This window comes from Peromyscus maniculatus, chromosome 12 (genome assembly GCF_049852395.1).
Source record: "Peromyscus maniculatus bairdii isolate BWxNUB_F1_BW_parent chromosome 12, HU_Pman_BW_mat_3.1, whole genome shotgun sequence".
NCBI lineage: Eukaryota > Metazoa > Chordata > Mammalia > Rodentia > Cricetidae > Peromyscus > Peromyscus maniculatus.
In genome coordinates, this window is record NC_134863.1 from 8055326 (window position 1) to 8070055 (window position 14730).

General features: G+C 42.9%; 1 protein-coding gene across 4 annotated transcripts in view; it reads right to left on the bottom strand.

Annotated features, from left to right (window-relative positions):
* Map3k13 (mitogen-activated protein kinase kinase kinase 13) overlaps positions 1 to 14730 on the bottom strand; it is a 194283-nt gene that overhangs the window by 118506 nt on the left and 61047 nt on the right. The window lies entirely within an intron of this gene.

The window sequence follows — 14730 nt, forward strand, 5'->3', positions numbered from 1 at the left end:
CCAAGATCATCCTCTATCAGCACAGGTACCAAGTACACACACACACACACACACACACACACACACACACACACACACACACACACACACACACACACTACAAGAGACAGAGAAAGATAAAGAAATGTAATTTTAAAATGTAAAATTCATATTTCCTCTTGAGTTTGTATGAGTAAAATATAGCAGCAGAGGAAAAGGGAAGCTGACCCACAGCCGGGCCCATGTGCTCTGTGCTTACTGTGGTCTGGTGTGTCACACACCCTGGCTCTCTTTGCCCTCTCTTGGGATTGTTTTCTGCCTCCATTCCACTCCCAATGTAATACAGTAACACACAACCCTCTTTCATCCCTTCTAGGAATGACCATTTCTACGCAACTGTTCACAGTCAAAAAGCCAGTGGATGCCATAATTTACTCTCGCTTTATCAAAGAACCCCAAACAAACCGAAGTGTACCCTACTTGAGTATAATCCATACTCTGTGGGGAAGTGGTTGGGACTGCATTCTGTGAACTGTGCCTTTTCTGTTGTCATCCTGGAGCCTTATGCAGATCTTGGAGCGCACAATATGCTCTTAAATGACTAGTAATATGCCAGGCTCTGCACTGGAGACACATTGGTGATCGACGGCAAGTTCAAATATACTGAGCATGGAGCACAAATATTAAACTCGTTATGATTAGTGTAGGACTTAAGGGTTCAGGGACTCACCCCAGATTACACAGCTGTTGAAGCACAGAGCCCAGGATCCATGCCTGACCACGGCACCCGCCCTCACAGAACTTAGACTGGGTGGGCGGGCATTGGAGAGCACTTGTATCATCCTGTGATATGTGCTATTGTGCAGGTCGTGGTGAGACACATACCTCTAGAGGGTGTACAGGGGCACCATGTTCAGACCTGAGATCCAGGCAGGCTTCTTGAAAGAACTAGTAAGAAGTATGCCTCAACAATGAGCCAGAAGTGAATGAAGAGATGTATGAAGTGTGTTGGTTACAAATATAAACACAGTTCAGAGAGAAACACAAAAGGACAAGGCAGGAAATACAAGATCTGAAATGAGTCTCATTACTGAATTATAGGAAAGAAAATTATAGGCAAGAAAAGCAAAACGTTATTTCAAGATGACTGCCTTTACTCTAGAAGATTCTACAAAGTTGAGTGGGACTCTCAGAACCACATGCTGGAAAGGCATTCTGGGTATAGAGTGCATAGAATAGGACGGGGAGACCAGAGAGACAAAGGGCCTTTAAAATAATGGAAAGATGGAAATGCTACCTTTAAAGAGTTATTGAAACAGATGAAAATGCACAAATTCAGAATGTGAAAGGACACTCTTTAAAAGGGTAAAATGCTTTACACTCACATAAAATATGGGTCCAGCTTGTTTCACTGTGATAAAACACCTGAGGCTAGGTGCCGTACAATGAAGAGGTTCAGTTAGCTCAAAATTCTGGAGATTCCAGAGTATGGCTCTGCTGTAAAGCTCATGTTAGGTAATGTTGTGGTGATGAAGTGTATGTGCAAGAGACCACACGGCCAGCGGGGAGCAAGGAATTGAGGAGGGCCAGGTTCGCTGTTTTCATAACAACCAGTTCTCAAGGGAAATACGCCAATCCTACAATTCCATCTGAGGGTAGTAACCCATGGCCTTATTAGCTTCTTCCAGACCCCAACTCCCAAAGGTTCCATGACCTGAATACCACCATACTGCAGACCAAGCCTCCAGCACACAAACCTGTAAGCGGCATGCTCAAAATATGGCAATGTCAAAGATTGTATTTAACATACCCATCAATGGGGAAAACAGTAGGTTTTTTCTTTTAAATACACATGTGTATGCATGTGGTGTGTGTGTGTGTGTGGTCATAAGACAAACTGTGGAAGTCTGTTCTTGCCCTCCGCCATGTGGGTCCTGGGAACTGAACTTGGGTCTTCAAGCTTGCTGGGAAGTGCCCTTACCTTACTCACCTCACCAGCTCAATATTGTGAGTTTTAGAAAAACCTTTGAAAATGGAAACTTTGCAGTAAGGCATAAAGGCAGACCATTATAAGCTAATGCTCTTTTCTTTAAACTGTATGTTTCATATTCACTTTAATTAGCTGCTGTTTCTTTGAGTGCTGTGTTTGTAGATTCATTTATTTATTTTAGACAGAGTCTTTCTGTAGCTCGAGCTGGCTTAGAACTCACTGAGTAGCCCAGGCTGGTCTCAAACTCCTGGCAGGCCTCTCATCTCAGCCTCCTAAATGCTGGGATTATAGGCATGATACACGATGCCCGGAGACCGGGTTTGTTCTCGCAGAAGTCTGTTAGTTCTGACTCATGAGTTACTAGACAGCAGGAAGACGTCTGCCCACAGCAGGAGCCTAAGCAAGAATGCAGAGCTTCACTCTGTTCAGCACAGGCTGTGAACATGTCAGACAACTCAGATGTTTGCTATGCTGTGCTTACCTGTGAAAACAATCCTAAGAGTACCAGGAATATTGATTTGGCCTAAGAATAAACTTCAATTGCCAAGTAAATTTATAAATACAGTATTTGTGAAGAAGTAAGATTCACTGTTTTTTCCAATTATTGGGCAATTAAGCTAGTTCTTTTTCTCTCTTAAAATGCTGTCGTGATCAGTGTTGCTGTGCACCAAACTCCTTTGAGAGAAGCATTCTCTTGGGAACTGGTGGGAGAATTACAACTTTGATGGAGCTACTTTATTGTGCTATTCTTGGAGCATCCCATAATAGTTCTTCCAGATCCATGTGTGTTAGTCAGCTTTCTGTTATTGTAACAAATATCTGAGATAATGAACTTATAAGGAGAAAAGGTTTATTCTGGCTCACGGTATTGGAAGGTCCAGTCCATGAGCAATTGGCTGTTGCTTTGGGGCCTGTGGTGAGGTGGGCCATTACAGCTGTGGGGGGGGGGGGGTGGAGCAAGCAGTTCAGTGACTTCCTGAGAAAGGACCAGTCTGGCCTCTCATCCCCTCAAGGACAGCTGTTGATGACTAGACCTGTCACTTAGCCCCACACCTTACAAGCACCACCTCCTCCCAATAGCACCGAGCTGAGGAGCGAGCCCTTTAACACGGGGGCCTTTGGGTGGCACCCCCAATCCATACTTCAGCGCTTTGCTACTCACAGAACGTGCGAGGTCTTAGGACTAGCAGCACCAGCATCACTTGGGGTCTACTTAGAAGAGCTGACAAAATCCTGCCAAACCGAGTGTCGAGAATCCAGCTTTAAAGAAAACCAGTTCCCATGCACATTAAAATGTGAGCTTTGCTATGAATCCAGAACTCTCTAACTTTAGCATCACCAGCCTCTGCTGTCAGCTTGTTAACACAGGTGCCACAGCCTGCTGCCAGCACTTCTGACTGAAGAAATGGAGTGGGCCCAGAACTTGCATTTCTAAAAAGTCCCTCAATGATGCTGACAATACTGGACACCAGGTGATGCTTTTTGAAGCACCGCTTTGGCTGGTTCATGGTAAGACTCTTTGCGGAATCAATGCTGTGAAGGTGTTAATGCATCCTTTTTAGTGAGAGCGAGGGGGGGAATGAGTGGTTTATAACTTACCAAAAGAAAACCTCACTTCAGAGCTGGGTCAAGTTAGATTGATTAGATTTGCCTTGTTAGCAGGGGCAGGCAATATGGAGGGGTCAACTGAGGAACAGAGGTGGAAAAATTGTGTTTGTTTCTTCCTATTTAGGCATACTCTACAAAAGAATCTAACTGAGAAACTTTGTATTGAGTATTTGTTTCATCAACTATATTTTACAATTATATACAGAAAGATAATCTGAGGGACTTTCTAGGAAAAGTATTTTCTTTCCTTTAACTCTTTCAATGTCTTCCTGTCTCTAACAAATCCTTGGCTAGGACCACTCAGGAAAAGCCCAGATACTTCTTAGAAGCTCACATAGAAACGTCAGATGCAGAACATGGTTTACACAAATGCGTGATTCCTCAGCCTAGTGGAACTTCTGGGTATAAGCTATCTTAGCTAAGTCACCATTGTAAGTCCATATGCTCATGAGCCTGGCAAGGCTCTGAGGCAGAGGAGGCTCCTGCACAGGCATTTCCTTGGAGTGTCTTTCATTTTTTTCCTGTGATCCCCTTGGCTTTGCAATAGTAATGGGGTTCTTCTATCGTTCCTCTTTACCTCCTTTCCTTTTGTATGGATGGTGTGTATGTGTGTATGTATGTTGGCATGTGTATGGACATATGTGTGTGTGTGCAAGTGGAAGCCAGAAGATGATGCTGGGTAACTTTCTCAGCGTCATCACTTCCCACCTTATATATTAAATGCTGCTGCTGTTGCTGATTTAAAAAAAAAATTTTTTTTTCTTTAATTTTGAGACAAGGTCTCTCTGTGTAGCCTTGGCTGGCCAGGAACTTTCTCTGTAGACCAGCCTGGCCTTGAACTCATAAAGATCTGCCTGCCTCTACCCCCTGAGTGCTGTCATTAAAAGTGTGTGCCACCACACCTGGCAGGACCTTATATTCAACCCGGAGCTCATGGATTCAGGTAGTCTAGCTAGTCAGCTTGCCAGGGAACCCCTGCCTCCATTTCCCAAACACTGGGATTACAGGCATTGTGTGGCTGCTGGGGATTAGACCTTCGGTTCTTATGTCCGTGTGGTACAGAATCATATCACCAGCTTTCTCCTCTTTACATTCCAGAACTAGACTACAGCTTATTCCCCCAATGAGCACCTCATCTGAGTATGTGCACCTTATCCGAGGCTTTCTCTGTTTCTGTTCTGCCTCTTATGGTCTATCCTGCCAGCTGAGGTGGCCAATACAGTGGCCCCCAACTTTCCAGACAGCAGCAGATTATTCTTTGACTGGCACACCAATTCTAGGCTGACCACTCCACACTTGTGTAACTTGCCTGTGAAGTTTTCAGCACACTCAGTTTCTGGATCATCAACCGTCCCAAATGTGCCAACAGAGGGAGTGAGAACCAGATGGTGACTTCGGGAGAGGTCCAGCATGCACCTGGCATCTGCCTCTCCCCACCACTGTGGATGCTATTGACAGTGTCAGCCAGGACACTCATTGGCAACATTGTGGTGTCAGAGAAAGAGAGAGGAAAAGAGAGGAAAGGGCTGGCCCAAAGCTTTTAGAACCTCACTGGATACTCTTCGCTTTCAAAATCTTCCCATGGCCTTTTAAATAGTTAGCAGGAAAAAAAAAAAAAAACATACCAAAACTGTTTATCAATGGTATAAGATCTAGTGGAAAGAGATCTTACATAGGCTGAGGGTGTGACTCAGTGACAAGCATTTGTCTAGCTCACACAAGGCCCTCAGTTTAATCCCAAGCAACACACACACACACACACACACACACACACACACACACACACACACACACTTCTTGCCAGTGTAGATAACATCCCCCAGCTTCTCCCGGAACTCATCTCCCTGTCTTCAGTGCTAGGATTATATGCCACCACACTAGTTCATGGGTTTGGAACCTGGGGCTTCATGCAAGCTAGGCAAGAACTCTGCTAACTGAACTAAAGCCCCAGCCTCCTTCCTGGTTTCTGAGATGGGGCAGTGGGTCTTTTATGTTCCCCCAGGACAGCCTCTCACTCAAGTGATTTGCCTCTGTCTTCCTGAATAGCTGTAATGTAAATAAAATACGGTCAAAGAAGAACAGGAAATGTTGAATGTGAGTGTGAGTGTGAGCAGAGTCGGTAAGCCATGGCAGAAGTCTTGATTGAAAAAGAAAATCATAGCAGGAAACAGAAAAAAATCTATGTGATTGTATTTCTTTCTCCAAGAAACTCTTGAGGTCTCTGAGAATATTTAAAGGCATGGCTTCGAAAATTAGCATAAGCAGTATAAAGCAAATGTTCAGTTATTTTTTTCGTAGACAAACAGATGGAAGGGATTCTACTCAAAATGGCAGGAGAAAGGAAGGTGGGGGTAGGGAGGGTGTGGTAAACAGTAAATCTGTCTTCGTGCTGGCTCTGGAGCCTGACCAGCTGCGCTGTCAGGTGGGCATTTCCCAGAAGTGGCTCTGCCCATCGAAATGAAAGGGAGCCTGTCACTGAGGTCTGGAAGCCATGGTGGGAGCAGCCATAGGTGTGCTGCAGATGTCCTTAATTTGTTGTGATATGGGATATCATATCATTGCTGTGTAATTAGTAAAATGCTTACGTTTACTTCAGTCAGATTATTTTCTCTGGAAAACGCAGTCCTGACGAGTTTTACCATGCTTTCTCTCACTAGACTCAATTACTCATGGTTATCCGCGCCTGCAGATAGTCTACTGTATCCCATTAACAGCGGGCCTGCCAGCACCAACAATGCAGGCACCGTGCCTGGGGGTAACAAGAAGCCTCGGTGGACTTAGTTTACAAATTGATCTCTCTTTAGTAATAGCCACTGTGACAGTCCCTTCAGGACTCGAAAGTAGAATTTTTCTCAGTCTGGATCCTACAGCCACTACCCCAATTCCAGGTGAAAACTGCCACCCTGGCTGCCACCAGCCTTCTCGATTCAGCCACTGTCTCCTTGGGCTCTGTTCTCTGTCTTTCTTATCATCTTTTCCCTGTTCCTCATCTTCAGCCCTTTCTTCAGTCCTTCACCCCCAGTCAACTCAATCTTCGGCTTCTCCAACCTCTCACCAAACTGTCTCCTTAGAGCTGTCCTCTGCATCGTTGGCCCAGGCCAGGGAGTCACTGGAGACAATCATGGTCTGTCCGTAGAAAGCCCCACATTGTTTTTTCCTTAATACTTTTACACAATTAAAGCTCCAGTTACTGGGCATTCTCTCAGGGTGCCCTGCAACACACAATCAGTTTTTTGCAAGAAGACAGCTTTTTATCACACTGTCCCACGGAGAAATGTTGGTACTAAAGGGAGTCATCGCACAAAACCCTCACAGCTGTTAAGACTAGATACCATAGTTTGCCATAGAGCACACACTTGCAATCCCAGTACTTGGGAGGTGGAGGGGCAGGAGTTCAAGGTCACCACAGCTACACAGTGATTCTGAAACCAATCGGCGCAACTGGCATGAGATTTTTGTCTCAAAGAAACAAAAACAAAAGAAAAATGACATTAGCCCTCTCTGCTGGGCAATGGCACCTATGAAAAAGAATATAAGAAAACTCTAGACCGGCAAAACAAATATAAACATGAAAAGAGAGCTTTGGGGTTTGTAGGTTTTACATAGTATATGTATGTATGCATGTCTGTGCATACGTGTGTGTAGCTGTGCTTGCTTGTGCAAGTACATGTGGAGGTCAAAAGCTGATATGGGGTGGTCCTGAGAGACGATCTCTCACTGAGCCTGGAGAATGCCATCTCAGCTAGACTGACTAGCCAGCAAGCTTAGGGATCCTGCTTTCACAGCACCAGGGTTATGGATATAGTCCAACATTCAGGTCCTACTCATTGAACCGTCTACCCAAATATACTTATTTTTAAAAATACAATTGAATTTTTTCTTTAACAGAATCTACAAGTTCAAGGCACTAATCTATGAACCAACTTAATATTTGGGGAAATACGAGAAAATAATTTTCAAAAGCCAGCAACCATTATGCAAAACAATAGTTTTACAAAGTCTAACCACACGATGCCTGGATTTACTTGTTTCTAGTGTTTACTTTTTAAGCCAGTTGAGGCTGCTAAAATGAACGGGTTTCTTTATGGCATCTTCGTTCCCACATGCCATTTACTTGGATCTCATGCTCTCCCATCTCTCCCTGCCCTCTCCCATCCCCTTCCATCCCTCCGGCTGATTCCCTCCCTTCCTGTAACAGTCCTCACTGGGCTTACCCCTGCGCTCCTGTTTCATGCAGTTTTAACATGAGCTGAAGGACAGTAGGAGGTGGCGAAAGATGGATGGGAAGAGCCGCCCATCAGAGTAAAATATTTAAGCTCACTTTAATCAGAACGAAACTCATAAATGAATGGGTTCATCCATATGAGTTGATGAATTTCACCTGAGAACACTAAACAAATCAAAGAAAAACTGTAATACACCCTACAAGGAGAGTAGTGATCTGCAGCCACATGGCTCAGCCCAGACCTGACCCATCAGTGGGAAGGAGCATCCTTTTGAGTACAACAAGCAGCTGAAGCAAAGACATTTACAGTGGGCATACTCAAAGACAGCAAGGTCATATCAGATCTGGGCTCTGTTTAGATCACAGCAGTTCTTAACCTGTGGGTCACTACCCTTTCACAGGGGTCGCATATCTGATGTCCTGCATGTCAGATATTTACATTTCAATTCACTTGGTGACAGTTATGCAGTAGCACTGGAATAATTTCACGATCAGGGGTCCCCACAACATGAGGAACTGTACTGAAGAACGGCAGCATTGGGAAGGCTGAGAACCGCTGGTAGAGGAGGAAGTCCTGGGACAAGTCTGAGATTGATTTACCTTTTTTTGTTTTTGTCTTGCTCGGCACCCGCACCCGAGACACTTAGCACCGCCACCTCCTCCTCAGCTGCAGCAGCTTCCCGTGGAGGTGCTATTAAAGCAATGTGAAAGGACTAGCTAGCGTCTACCTGGATTTTAACCAGATTGCCTCAGAAATGGTCATTTGCTGTTCGATGCAGGTCATTCACAGCCAGGTTCCTACACTGTCGTAATCAGGAAGGTCATCTGAACACAGTAGCTGTGTCTCATCTGTTAAAATGGACACCAGGGGAAATAGAGCCACCAGGGAAGCAGCTACTTGGTTGAGAATGGTCAAAGCGCATGCAGGCCTTTTACACTTAGTTCAAGTCTTTCTACATTGTGTCCTACCACAGATAAGCAAAAAGACATTAGAAGTCCATCTTATGAAGGACACACAAATCATGTGTGAGAGGGAGAGGATATAAAGCGAATTGTTTTTCTAGCTTTAACTCTGCCGTGGGTTTTGTTGTTGTTGTTGTTTTCTTATTTTTTTGTGGTAGACAAGAACATAAAAATGTAATTGGTAGTGAAAATGTAACATCCAAAGCAAAAGTCTACAGTTTCAAAATGGCTATTCTAATTGCACAGAGATTCAGTGAACTATCCAGACTCTGGGTCTGGGCCAGCACTTGCCTGAGTAGCTTTGTTAACTTAGCTGCAAGATGTTTTTAGATGTAAGTTCTTTAAATAAAGTGGGTTTTTTACTTTGTAAAAGTTCTTTAATGGGGGCTGGAGAGATGGCTCAGAGGTTAAGGGCACTGACTACTCTTCCAGAGGTCCTGAGTTCAATTCCCAGCACCCACATGGTGGCTCACAACCATCTGTAACGAGATCTGGCACCCTCTCCTGTCTACATAATAAATAAATAAATTTTTTTTTTAAAAAAAGTTCTTTAATATAAGTAAGTATTGAGATAAACGAAGAAGGCAGGCAAACGGTTCAAGGTAATGTGTGTGTGTGAATCTCATATTAAAGTATAAAAATCAATAGAAGCAGAAGTGTCTGCCTGCTGCATATACTGGCGATCCTCTGCCTGATCTGGGAGCTGTAGTCACCCACCTCAACTAACCATGGCCTGTTGCACTGGTCTACTACAGTGATGCTATGAGGGTGCCACACACGCACGCACGCACGCATGCATGCATGCATGCATGCACGCATGCACACACACACACACACACACACACACACACATGCACACACACATGCACGCATGATCTGAAAGACTTCAAGCTCTGTCCCTGCCGGCCATCTGTCTGTTGAAGAACCACTAGTACCACCCCTTACCAAAAGCACACTTGCCAATAGACAGTGTTCATGGAATGCCAGGCACTGGCTACAAAATGATAAACCAAAGGGTTCCAGCTCAGAGCATCCAACCTCTCCCTCCCTCTGTTCCTCCTTCCCCTACCCCTTCTCTCTCTCTGACTTAGCCTCTGTTTAATGGTTCATTAATCTCTTTGAGGAGTCAATATCTGGAAAAAACAACAACAACCCAGTTCAATCAGAAAAGACACTTCTTTTACTCTACCTCCTCCCGGTACTCTCTAATCCCTCCCATGTTTAGTTTTCTCCTTAAAAACATTTACCATTAAGTAGGTTATTTATTCCATCAGAATCAAGTAAGTTCCTTTGTTCTCTACCACATATTAGCACCTAAAATACACACTAGCTCCTCAGTAAATACTTGTTGATTAAATAAATAGAAATGTGTGACAACACCTCTCTACCTGCCAACAGCACTTGGCCCCTCCTCCTTCCTATCGTGATGTCTCCCACCCCTTCAATCACCTCTCAAGTCCAGCATATTAGTCCTTGATCTTCATAGAGTTTTTTTTTTTTGCTAGCTGCATCTCGGCAAAGTGCCAGCCGTCTGGGCTCCGTGATTATCTATGACATGGTAATCCTCTTCAACCCCACCCTCTTCTCTTCCCTGCACCTGCTGTGCCGACCCCCAACCCCATATTCCTACAACTAAATGTATTTTACCCTTTGTCCAGCCCAGAGATGGCTTACAAAAGATCCGTAACTCATGCTAGATTAGATCAACAAAAATTCACGGTACTACCCAATGCTCACAATCCACAGCACACAAAAGAAAGATTAAGAATGAGAACTGGATTTGAAAATTGAGCACTACATATATTCTCTGGTATCTTTGGTTGAGTCAGCAGCCTTTTGTCTCAGATGCAAAATGAGAATAGTATTTACTTTGTATTATAAGGATTATATTTAAATAAAATAATATACATAAAAGCTCTGAAGAGGTTTATAAGCACGTACAAAGTGCAGAATAAATGCTAACACTACCCTGTGACAATACCTCCACTTCATGAATTGGTAAGAAAGTCCATGCTTCCTAGCATGAACAGACTTAACTGCTTTCTTTCCTCTTTTCCATGTCAGAATTCTGTTTTCACTCATCCTCTATCCTTATTCAGAAATAGGCCTCTCTTCTTTCCTAAGACTAACCCTAAAATTACCCACACTGATAGTTCTCATACCTGTCCACATATTACAATCAGTAGAGGAGCTTTCAAAAGTACAGATGACTAAACCAATTGACTATGACTAGGCCAATTAAATGTGAATCTCTAGGAATGGAAGTATAACACCAGGACTTCTTGTTGTGTTGTGAGACAGGGTTTCATGCATCCAAGGCTGACTCAAACTCATATGTGGTTAAGGATGGCCGTGAACACCTAGTCTTTCTGCCTCCACCTCCCAAGTAGGATTACAGTATAGGCCATCACAAGCCCCAGTATTTTGTTTTGAAAGTTCCCTGATAGAATACCAAAACAAGTTATCAGGGGCAAAGAGTATCCTTTTAAACAGACAGTGCTGGGACAACTGGATATCCGTATCCAAAAGTGATGCTGAAGCCCTTCTTTATAGTACATTGAAAAATTAACTAAGCTTTGAGCTAAAAATATCAAATGTCTAGATGAAAACATAGGAATGGACCTAAATGACCTTGTTAGAGAACACTGCCCTCAACATAACATCAAAAGCATAAAAAAAGGAAAAAAGAAACTGAACTTCCTGAAAACTTAGTTTTTGTCACTCAATACTAAGAAAAGATAGTCCATAGCCTGTGAGAAAATATTTACAAATCAATGAGCTTGACACAGCTTGTATCCAGAGTATAGAAAGGACTTTCATCAATCAATAATAAAAACATAAATGACTAATTTTTAATACATGCAAAGAGCCTGAACAGACATTTCTCTAGGGAAGGTATGCACATGGCCAGTAAACACATCAAAAGATGCTCAACGTCATTGGCCACTAGGGAGACGTGAGCAAAGGCACAAGGAGATGCTACTTCACACCCACTAAGGTGATGCTCAGGACATGACAGGTAACAGCTGCAGCTTCCCAGGGTGTGGGGAGGTTTGAACTGTGTGTTGCTGATGGGAATGCATAATGGTGTAGCCAGAGTAGAAAGCAGCTCAGGGTCTCCTCAACTGTTCAGTACACAGTTAACATACAACCCACCATTTCCACCCCAAGAAAATTGAAAGGATAAGCCAAAACTTGTACCTAAATATAAAGAGCAGTAAGATTCCTACTGGTAAAAGTAGAAATAGCCCATGTCCATAAACAGATGGAGAAGGTGATATACTATGCACACTTAAATATTATCTGGCAATATAAAGAGATGATGCACTGATGCATGTAAACCGTGGATGAACTTTGAAAAAAGTGAGAAGAGTTCATTACAAATGACCATACATTATATGATTTCATCCACAAGAAATGTCCAGAATAAACATAAAAAGGGAGATTGATTAGTGGTTGCCTAGTGCTGAGGGATGAGGAGAAATGAGAAGTGACTGCTAATGAGTGTGTAGTTTTCTTTCTTTCTTTCTTTTTTGATAACAAAAATATTCTAAAATTGACTGTGGTCATGGTGAACATACTAAGGACCACCCAATAGTGAAAAAGGAAAGAGGAAGGATGGAAAAGAAAAGGGGAGGGAAGGGGGAAAGTGTGTTGTGAATTTAATGTCAAAGTCGATGTCCACTAATTTACCTTCTAGATTTCTTGGGAATAAAAATTGCATCTTCTAAACCTCTGGCTCCTCCATTTCTTTTTCCAGAATCATGACTGACTTAGCTGAAGTGTGACAGCCTTGGAATGACTTTTTTTTTTTTCTCCAACCAGCGGAGTGTTCCTAGGCAATGCTCTTTAATTTTCACAAAAAAATACAAGTATCAGGCTACACCACCTGGCAGGTTTGATCACCTTGCCTGTCTCGGCTCACGTGAGCTCCTCGTGTGACTAGTCAGCTGTAGCACACAGAGGAAGGGAAGCAGACAGCGCAAACCAAGCTGTGGCTTCTACCATCCAAGCACGGTCGTGTTGTGTGCCCGTGGATGTGGCCTCTGGCCTTAGGAACGGCTCCCATGCCAGTTCCCCAGGACACCGCTCTGCTTTGACCGACTTTGTCTACTAAATAAATGAATTCCTACTCCTGGAGTAGTTTCAACTTTTAGACAGAAAGGGATCCATTGATAATCACTGATACACAGTATTTTATTGTTTGATATTAAACAATTAAGAGTTATTGTTTTAGCCCACAAGTACGCTATACATAAAAATAAACATAATCCAGAAGACAGCCACAAGGAGTGGGGATGGTGGGGTGGTGGGGCTTCTAGATCCACTCTGTGCCTTAGAGGGACAATTTTACTGCAATAAACCCACGTGCAAGCTAAATTCTTTCATGGAAATAAAGCTCTGATTTAATAAAAATATACATAAAGGCAGAATCTAATGAACATTTCTCAAATGGCTTTGAGTACATAAACATAATTTTTTAAAGGTTAAGAATTTGGTCTTCTAGTAGATTTCAATAATTTAATATATCTTTGGTAATGCTCTCAACATATCTGGAGAGGATACAGAAAAGAAAAATGCTGCAATATATTGAGATATTTTAAAATATAGGGAATTTTATCTAAAACAGTATTGAATGTGCTCAACTCAGAAAATAAAAACAGCAAAACATAAAACTACAATTGTCTGGGCAATAGGCAGAGGGTTCACTTCTACAACTCTAGGACATTAAAAATACACAGAACAAAGTGAGGATAATCAATATTAATTTGAGAAAGAAAATAAAGTATTTCAGCTTCGGGTACGATAATTTTAAAATGAAACGCACGTTCACTTGGAAGATTAAAAATAACCCTTCCCCCAAAAGAAAAAATGATCTAAACGCTAACATGAGCCCTACCATTTAGAACCTCTGCTCTAGAGGAAAAACTCAGATCTAAGCATTGGTCACGAAAAGTAAGACATGGCTGAGTGACAAGAAATAATGGGCATATTCTCCTCTCAATCTCTCTCTCTCTCTCTCTCTCTCTCTCTCTCTCTCTCTCTCTCTCTCTCTCTCTCTCTCTCTCTCTCAAAACCAAAGGCATGTTTCAGAGTACTACATCAGTTGTTCAGAGTTGGGAAATGCACCTAGATTATACAGGCTGAGGGACTACCTTGGGCAGATCATGACAGAGTGTCATACCTTTCCTCAGAATAAACCTGAGCACTGGAAAACAACCACAGATACTTCTCGTTAAAAGTATAAATTATCAAACCAACTTTATATATGGAAGACATCAGAACTTTCCCCAATTTCCAAAACATAGCAGAGTAAACTTTTCAATTGGAAGTTCATCTTAGAAAAATACTCAGTTGCATTTCTATACAATACAATTTTGGAACACAGGAAGAAATAATTTCATTAGCAATCTTAAAAAAATAATTATTCTTACAATTTAAGGATAATTCTGGTTCAGCCTTCAGTGCAGATTTTTAGGTATTAAAATGATATTTTTTAAAAAAGAGCAAATGTACGAATATATCCCAACCGCTCTCATCATAAAGGCTTTTGAAAATGGTTGAAGAAGTATTTATCTTCCCATACTGCAAACACAAAATATTGACTGTTACACGATCATGAACAAAGGCAAGGTTGGAGGGTGAGACGCGGTTTGAAGGACAGCAGCGCAGGAGACAAGCGCTGGGCAAGCGAGAGCCTGCTCGGTCTTGCTGGCCCCGCTGGCCCCGCTTTCTGCAGCTGCTTCCTGGTACTCTCCGAGGCTCCCCCAACACAACCACATCCTCTCAGAGGGAACTGAATCTCCCTTTAAGACAAACCAAGCAAGCATCCAAAGGTAACGTGCAGAACCGTAATCAAAAAATGTCCACGTCCAGCCGGCAGACAAGCAAGCAAAGAAAAAACCAGCTGTCAGTCCCTGAGCCGAGCCGGGGTTGGGGGGTTTCAGGTTTCCTTCGGCCCTTT